This window comes from Cebus imitator, unplaced genomic scaffold (genome assembly GCF_001604975.1).
Source record: "Cebus imitator isolate Cc_AM_T3 unplaced genomic scaffold, Cebus_imitator-1.0 Scaffold229, whole genome shotgun sequence".
NCBI lineage: Eukaryota > Metazoa > Chordata > Mammalia > Primates > Cebidae > Cebus > Cebus imitator.
The window spans coordinates 2,758,607-2,767,530 of NW_016107544.1; the positions used below are offsets into that span (position 1 = coordinate 2,758,607).

The following is an 8,924-nucleotide window of genomic DNA, read 5'->3' on the forward strand; positions in this document are numbered from 1 at the left end:
TATTTGAGTGTCTTTCACTTGGCGTCATTCATTGATCCAAACATTCAAAGGAATAGATACTTGTGGAGAATTCTGTTTTGCCAGTGATAGTTATAATTATAGGATTTTTCTTGCAATAAGGCAGTGGTTCTCAGCCAGGGGAATCTTCCTCCCAGGGGATATTCAATAGTGTCTGGAGACACATTTGGTTGTCACAATTCATGTGTGTATGCTTTGGGAAAACAGTATTACTGGCATCTAGTAAGTAAAGGCCAAGGGTGCTGCCAAACATCCCACCATGCACAGAACAGCTCCCCACAACAAAAGTTATCAAGATCATAATGTCAAGATTGAGAAATCCTGAACTAAGTAATAAAGAATGAATCTACTCAAAAAAATGGTAGCATTCTCTCTATTCTTCTACTTGCACCATCTGCCTTTCAAACAGCCTAGTTTCCATCAATGAGTCGAGTTGTGATACCCTTACATCATCTTTGCTTTTTAACGTAAGCTTAATCCTCCTCGTCTAGGGTGACAGTTTTCTTTCAAAGAAGAAAGTCATATACACCCTCTGGCAAAGGATTTTGAGGCAGAGTTGCATGAAGAAAGGAATCTAGGAACTGTAGTTTTGACAACAGATATTTTGGAACTCTGAGGTCTTTGTGAGAACAATGTGTCCAAAGATTTGGAATCAAGGGTATATTCCAGAAAATCCAGGATATTCAATCACTATATCAAAGTCTAATCAGTTACTGACCACAGTCATTTCTTGGGAATGTGTGACAGAATCACTCTTTCCTCTCTACTACAGATCTAGTTCTTGCTTTCATCATTCCACCGTTGATTCCTCCTCATTCTTTTATTTCTCCCTCGTGCCATGCTCTGACATTTCTGTTGTCTGCTGGTTTCCTTAAATGTGGTTGTCATCTTGTCCCTCTTCTCTGCTACCACAAATGTTAGACTTAAGCTTGGTTTATATTTTGTATGGTAGGCCAAGTGTTCAAGACACATTGGTGTCTTGGTTTCTCATTATGTAATCTGCAAAATCCTCCCTATTCTTTTCTGTTTTAAGACTCTTCAATATCTAGCCTCACTTTCATTATCACCCAACACAAGCCTACAAGGGAGCTCCTGTTCCCTTCATCTCATCCTTGGTCTTATTGCACAGACTACTCTTCCTTTCTGGGTTGGCTTAACTTTTCCGATGCTCATCTATATTTACCTATTATTTTAGAGATTCTGCCTTTCCTCTACAGTGAAATTATGGTCTGCCTTAATTTTCCAGTGTCTGATGTGTGCTAGTGTGGTTTTCTCTCTAGCTTGTAAGCTCAGTATATATTCCTATGCTATGGGTTATAAATTTTGTATACTACAGTCTTTAAAAACCATCCTGTGAAGTGCCTTTTACTTAATTAATTCAGGGTATTTAAAAAGTCCTTAAAGAATGAATATCAAAATGAAACTTGAAATTTGATTTGATTTAATCAACCTGAATACCGGATTCTTATTGATTTCTTCCTGCAGTTCATTTCCAGGCATCACAGAATGAAAAGGAAAATGAGAAAATGAAGGTAAGGCTAGGAAAAAAGAAAGACAATCAAACTTAGTATCGCTATAAATTCAATGATTTCAATATTGGAATTGATTTAAGGAGTTTGATTATATAAAAATTCGATTTGATAACATTCATTTTTACAAGGCTGAAAGACAATTTATGTAATACTCTTTGAAACTGTCAAAGTTAGCTTCACTGCTATTCAGAGAGAGCCTAATAGAAATATAGTAGTAGCAAGTGAAACCAGTACTACCCATGACAGATGATTGTTGTAAAGATAGGGGTCCAGGGCCAGGCGCCTTGGCTCACACCTGTAATCCCAGCATTCTGGGAGGCCGAGGTGGGTGGATCACCTGAGGTTGGGAGTTTGAGACCAGCCTGACCAACATGGAGAAACCCTGTCTCTACTAAAAATACAAAATTAGCCAGCCATGGTGGTGCATGCCCATAAACTCAGCTACTTGGGAGGCTGAGGCAGGAGAATCACTTGAACCTGGGAGGTGGAGGTTGCGGTGAGCCAAGATCACATCATTGCACTCTAGCCTGGACAACAAGAGCAAAACTCTGTCTCAAAAAAAAAAAGAAGATAGGGGTCCAGGTCAAAAGCCATCGCGTGTGTGTGTGTGTGCACACGCACACGCGCATTTGTTTGTACACACGCTCGTGTGTGCTTTGCTTCAAATGCCTAAAATTCTTTATTTGATGCAGTTCAGAGAAACTCAAAACATACAAAGATTGTGTTCCCTCACGAGCAAGAATGTTGAAAAAAATGTCTTCTTACTATTAGCAGTGCCAGGAATACAATGTCAGATTCTGAAGTTCCTAAATAATCCATGGAGTCAGGAGAAATTGGCAAAATGAACAGTTAGTATATTCAGGTGAACCTTCCCTATTCTATGTCCTTACAACCATTCTACCTGGTGCTCCTTTGGGTATCATGTAAAAGTTAATTTCAGACTGTGGAGTATGTCTTCTTTGCTTCCAATGGGTCTAAGAAATGGTCCTCTAGTTGATTTCATTTAAAAACTCTTTAGGTTGGAATAAGCAAGACTTACTTTAAAATGTTGTACTATTCTTACTGTCTTGATGTAAGTCATATTTTTCATTATCACACTGTGAAAACTAATGAGTGGATTCTGCTATTGTGACTACTATAAGTCACATTATTGTAATGATTGTCATAACACAAGTTCTTGAAAACATGACATGGACTATTCTCCTGCCTCAGCCTCCCAAGGAGCTGGGATTACAGGCGCCTGCCACCACGCCTGGCTAATTTTTGCATTTTTAGTAGAGATAAGGTTTCACCATGTTGCCCAGGCTGGTCACAAACTCCCGACCTCAAGTGATCTGTCTGCCTTGGCCTCCCAAAGTGCTGAGATTAAAGGCATGAACCACCACACCCAGCCTGGTGTCATCTAACCAACCTTTGGGTACACTTCCCTCCACCCTTACCTGCCTCTGGAATCACTATTCAGCTCTCTACATTTATGAGATCAACTTAGAAAAACATAATACTATTAAGATGGTAATTTCCCCCAAATTAATCTATAAATTTAATGCAATCCTGATTACAAATCTCATCTGATTTATTATGGACTTAACAAACTTGTCCTATACCACTGTAGGGGACTATAAATAACAAAATGTATTGTATGTTTTCAAATGCCTAGAAGAACAGATTTTAAATGTCTCCAACACAAAGAAATGATAAATGTTTGAGGTGACAGATATGCAAATTACTCTGATCATTATACATTGTACACATGTATCAGAATATTACACTGTATTCCACAAATATATACCATTATTATGTCTTCATTACAAATAATAATAAAAGCAAAATAACAACTTTCACTTCAGTTTGGTCAGATACTCAAAGAATGTGTTTCCCAGAGCTGCTGGCTATGCTTAGAAACAGGTGTGGGTCATTGCACCGTCAGTATTTTATCAAGCCAATAAGCATCTAGTGATTCTACAATGTAAGGCTTCCCAGGGAACCTAGAGGAGACAGCGAACTTAGGTGCAACTTCTTAAGAATGAAAGAAATGGGGCAAATGTGCATTAATGATAGAGCAAAGTGAAGTGCTTCCTGGTGGTAATTCTTATTAATATAAACACAGCTTTTGATCATCATTAATCTTAGCACAAATAGGATATTAAAAGAACCACAAAAAACTAGAAATGACAGAGGAAAGCAAATTATGAATGAGCTACAGAAATTTTCACTAAACAATAAAGAAAATTGATTAAGCACATTTTCTGAGTTTACTTTTAGGTAACTTACATTGTTTTTTGAGAGACAGCTCATTTCTTGTTAAAGCAAACTTTAATCACTCTATAAAACTTCATATTCATTTAGAAAAATAGCTTATATGTATTTTTCGAGCAAAATGACATTCTAGTTAGATCAGTGCAAATTCAGTTAACTAATGATTGTTTCAAATGCAAGAAAGGAAAGCAGAGTAAAAATTAGTGTGTATTAAACTTCTATATGCATATTTTGAAAGACTAGTAAAAGAGATTACTCAGATAAAAATAAAGAATATTTTAAAGTAAAAAAATTTGAAGCATATAATAAAAAGATAGGAAAGAGAAGGATAATATTAGCACTTTGCACTTGTGTAGCTCGTAATAGACGGCAAAGCATTTTCACACTCTCTTTCTCCTTTTATTCTTGTAAAGATAAGGTCAGTGGGCATGCCATAATTATTGACCCTTTAAATGTAAGGCCAGTGACCATCAAAGAACCTAAAGCTCTTGACCAGGGTCTCAGATCCTGGAAGTGTGTCAAAGCCAGACCTCTAGGATCTAAAAATCTTCCCTTCCCTTTTCTACAGACTGATGTTCTAAAATGAAGAAATAAGGAAATTTGTACAGAAAAGATAAATGCCAATCCATATAAAATGTTTGTGAATTCTGGAATTCATATTGCATTAAATGAATATTTTAAAAGAGAATGAAATAAATGAAAGCAAAAAGAATTGAGTTATTTTATTAATAATATTTTTCTAACACAGAAATATTTCCAGGAAAATATGACTCTCTTTAAGAGAAGCTTATGGAGAAATGACTCCTTGCAATATCAGTCATAGAGGTTAAAAAAAGAAATTTGGATCCAGGTGACAATATGAGAAAAAAAAGGAGAAGCTCTGGGTATAAAGACAATGTTTATGAAATCATGTCAAAGAACAGAGAAAAATAAAGAGCAATGAGTACTTGTTCCTTTGTTCCCAATCCTTTGGTGTTTTTAATACTCTTTTAGGAAGAGTTTGCCATTATTAAACAATAGTTATTATTTCCAATATGATTATTTAAAGTCATTATTAAAGATGTCACTTGGACACGGTAAACACAATTGCTCTGCAGCTACCTTTGCATGTTATCATCTAGGATGGTATGTTGGATTTTATAAAAAATATAATGCTGCCTAACAGCTACCTGTGTCCCCTTCTTACTTTAAGGATAAAGAAATGCCCTTTAATTTCCTAAGCTTAAGTGAAGCCCACATCTATTGATTTCTTTGATTACTTAATTCAATAATCCTGTCAAAATTGACATGAGGTTTTCTGAAACCATTTTCTCCCAGGGAACTCAGGCTAGATCCACTTTTCAGAACTTCTACTATAATGAAGGTCAGAAACTATTTCCTACCTTATTTGAAAACCTTACCCAGGGCAGTTTTCAAATTAAGTCACAACTAATGAAATAAATTTTGTTTTCCTTTAAAAAGCAGTGCATATACCTGTAGTCTCTCTAATTACCATACTTTTTATGATATCCATGTTTTTTATAAAATTGCTATTAGTATTTTACCAATCTTTCCACCAATTAGTTGTAATAACCTGCATTTAAAAGATGTGTCAACAATGTAAAAATAGTATCATTTAGCATAACTGAACATCTTAATATTCTATCATTACATATTTGAACTTTACATTTTTCTTACCATGTTCCAATTACTATTAAAATTTTATTATATTTCATAAATGAATAGAATAATTATATTGTCTTTAAATTAATCCTTAATACTTTCTGCCTTTATATTTCAAATTTTGATATATTTATATTCTATTCATATTTATATTCTATTTCTAGATAGAAAAAAATTATTAATATTTATGGATAGTTAACATTATCAAATTTTAGTTTATATGTCTTAAAGTAGTGACATAATTTTATTTAATAATTTAATGTGATAAATTCTGTTGCTGGAAAAAAATGCTCTGGTTATTAGCTATTAATTTCATAAAGTGCTATTGGAGTTCATTTGTTTTTGCTCATTTAGATTTTACAACCATGTGCGAATGTGAGATTGGTCTAAATATTTCTTCTTGTCCCACTTTTGTGTTCTTTCTCTCTGCTTTGCTCCAGTCCCAAACAATGAAGTAAATTCTTCAGTGTGACTCTATGCCCCTGTGTGGTTTTCCCCTCTTTGACTTGCTTCTTATGGAGCAGCTTTGTGATTTTCTCCACTTGGATTAGATAAGGTCAATGCACCAAGAATAATAGTAAATATCATAACACTAATGATAAATTCTGAAATTTCTTACTTGGGAGGTTTTAAAATAATCCATGAGTCGTTACTCTGTATCAGTACTCCCAGAAATGATGAATAAACTATTCAGAAGGTCCTTCCTTCCCTTCATTTCCCTATTTTCCTTTCTGCCTCTTCCCTAGCACTTACCTAGTATATACAAGGAATTGACAGACAAACCCCAGAGATGCACAGATAAAAATGTTTTTTATCCATAGAAATGATAGTATAATCAGGGCGGCATGGTGGCTCATGCCTGTAATCCCAGCACTTTGGGAGGCCGAGGCAGGGGCATCAGCTGAGATCAGGAGTTTGAGACAGCCTGGTCAACATGGTGAAACCCTGTCTCTATTGAAAATACAAAAATTAGCCACGCATGGTGTCATATACCTGTAGTCCCAGTTCCTTGGCAGGCAGAGGCAGAGAATCACTTGGACCCTGGAGGTGGAGGTTGCAGTGAGCCAAGATCATGCCACTGCACCTCAGCCTGGGCAACAGAATGAGACTCCTTCCAAAAAGAAGAAGAAGAAAGAAAGAAGGAAGGATGGAAGGAAGGAAGGAAAAAGGAAGGAGGGAGGGAGGGAAGGAAGGAAGGAAAGAAAGAAAGAAAGAAGGAGGGAAGGAGGGAAGGAAAAGGAAGGAAGGAGACAATCAATTAGAAATAGAAGCTGAAACATCAATAATAGAGCATCATCCTATATTTAGTGACTTAACGAGAAAACTACGCTGAGAGAGAAAAATTAAAAGTCATTCCTCTCTTGTAAATGTTTATTTTTACAGAAGTTATAGAATGGAATGCTCAGAGCATGTTGCGTGGATTATTAAGAGGGAATCTTTGTAGAATTGTTTGTAAAAAATGAAATCATTACCTTAACGCTTACCTGGGCCATTCCAACAGTGAAGGCAAAGGGGCTAAGAAGACACAAACGCCATTCCAAAAATGCACCAAAAGACAACAAGGAGAAATACAATCAAGCCCATGAGGAAAGCCTTCTTTATTCACACACTCATCAGGAAAGCTAAAGTTATCTAAGAAAAGAGAAAACTTCAGCTGGTATATAATTCTCTGAGAACCATCAATAGCACACAAAAAAGGAATTTTATATTATAAAAGTATATTTTATCAGTTTTCCACCTCTAGACACTGTCTTATGCAAATACTACAAAGAAAACAAAAGAGGTGAGATCAGAATTAGTGATAAATGATTGACAGCAGAGGGAGAGAAAGAAAGAAAGATTGATATGAAATTCACCAACTCACCAAAGACAGGCTATAGAGGAGAAAGAGGGTGAATACCAACACAAAACCAGTCAGGATGACAACTTGTGCAGATTTTACAATAAGAGCCATTGCAGTGGCCATGATAAGGATGAAGGTAGCATACATCAAACCCCAGGAAAGCCTAGCAGAAAAACAAAGCAGTCAGAGTGTTGTTACTTCATCACTTCCTTGATTCATTTATTTAGCAAATGATTTGTGAAGCTCATAATTTATATCGAGAGTTAAGAAAATGCAATAGCTAACTTATCTTCTAACCTCAAGCTTACACAATACAGGAGAAGGTAGGCAATAAAAAGAGAGGCAAAATAGATAGCTAAATTGCAAATAAATAAAGCTGTGTGATAAGATGGACATCACCGGGAGAGGTTTTCAAGGATAGCTTTTCTGGGAAGACATCTATGATGATTTGTCAGCTCTGGACAAGTTTCTTCAGTAAAGTTATTGTGTAAACCATACGGACAAAAAGTAGATAATGAAGCAGGGTTCAGCAAATTTTTTTTCTAAATAGCCACATTGTGAATATTTTCAGCTTTGCATCCCATACAGTTTCCATTGCCATTGTATCATAAACACAGTCATAAACAATATGTGAGTGATGTGTGGCTGTGTTTCAATAAAATATATTTATGGACAATAAAATTTGAATTGCATATAAATTTTCACATGCCACAAAATATTATTGTTCATTGAATTTTTTCCCAAGCATTTAAAAATGTAAAAATATCCAGCCAAACTAAGCTTCATAAGTGAAGGAGAAATAAAATCTACAGACAAGCAAATGCTGAGGGATTTTGTCACCACCAAGCCTGCCTTACAAAAGTTCCTGAAGGAAGCACTAAATATAGAAAGAAAAAACCAGTCCCATCCACTGCAGGAACATGCCAAAATATAATGACCAACAACACTATGAAGAAACTGCACCAACTAATGTGCAAAATAACCAGCTAGCATCATGATGACAGAATCAAATTCACACATAACAATATTAACCTTAAATATAAAGGGGCTAAGTGCCCCAATTAAAAGACACAGACACCAGTGTCCAATTTGCCAAATAGGATAAAGAGTCAAGATCCATCAGTATGCTGTATTCAAAAGACCCATTTCACGTGCAAAGACACACATAGGCTAAAAATAAAGGGATGGAGAAATATTTACTGACAAATAGAAAGCAAAAATAAAAGCAGAGGTTGCAATCCTAGTCTCTGATAAAACAGACTTTAAATCACAAAGATCAAAAGACACAAAGAAGGCCATACATAATGGTAAAGGGATCAAGGTAATAAGAAGAGATAACTATCCTAAATATATATGCACCCAATACATGAGCACCCAGATTCATAAAGCAAGTTCTTAGAGATCTACAAAGAGACTCAGACTCGCACACAATAATAGTGGGAGACTTTAACACCCCACTGGCAATATTAGACAGATAATGAGACAGAAGACTAACAAGGATACTCAGGACTTAAACTCAGCTTTGGACCAAGTAGACCTAATACACATCTACAAAACTCTCCACCCCAAATCAACAGAATATACATTCTTCTCAGCACCATATAGCACTTATT

The 8,924-nt window shown here is 35.7% G+C and overlaps 1 long non-coding RNA gene across 1 annotated transcript in view; it reads left to right on the forward strand.

The window, feature by feature from the left end:
* Positions 1-7,957: 7,957 nt before the first annotated feature.
* LOC108281673 overlaps positions 7,958-8,924 on the forward strand; it is an 18,545-nt gene continuing 17,578 nt past the window's right edge. The window contains exon 1 of the long non-coding RNA XR_001816068.2: positions 7,958-8,034. This is a non-coding gene — a long non-coding RNA (uncharacterized LOC108281673). The remainder of the gene's footprint in view (positions 8,035-8,924) is intronic.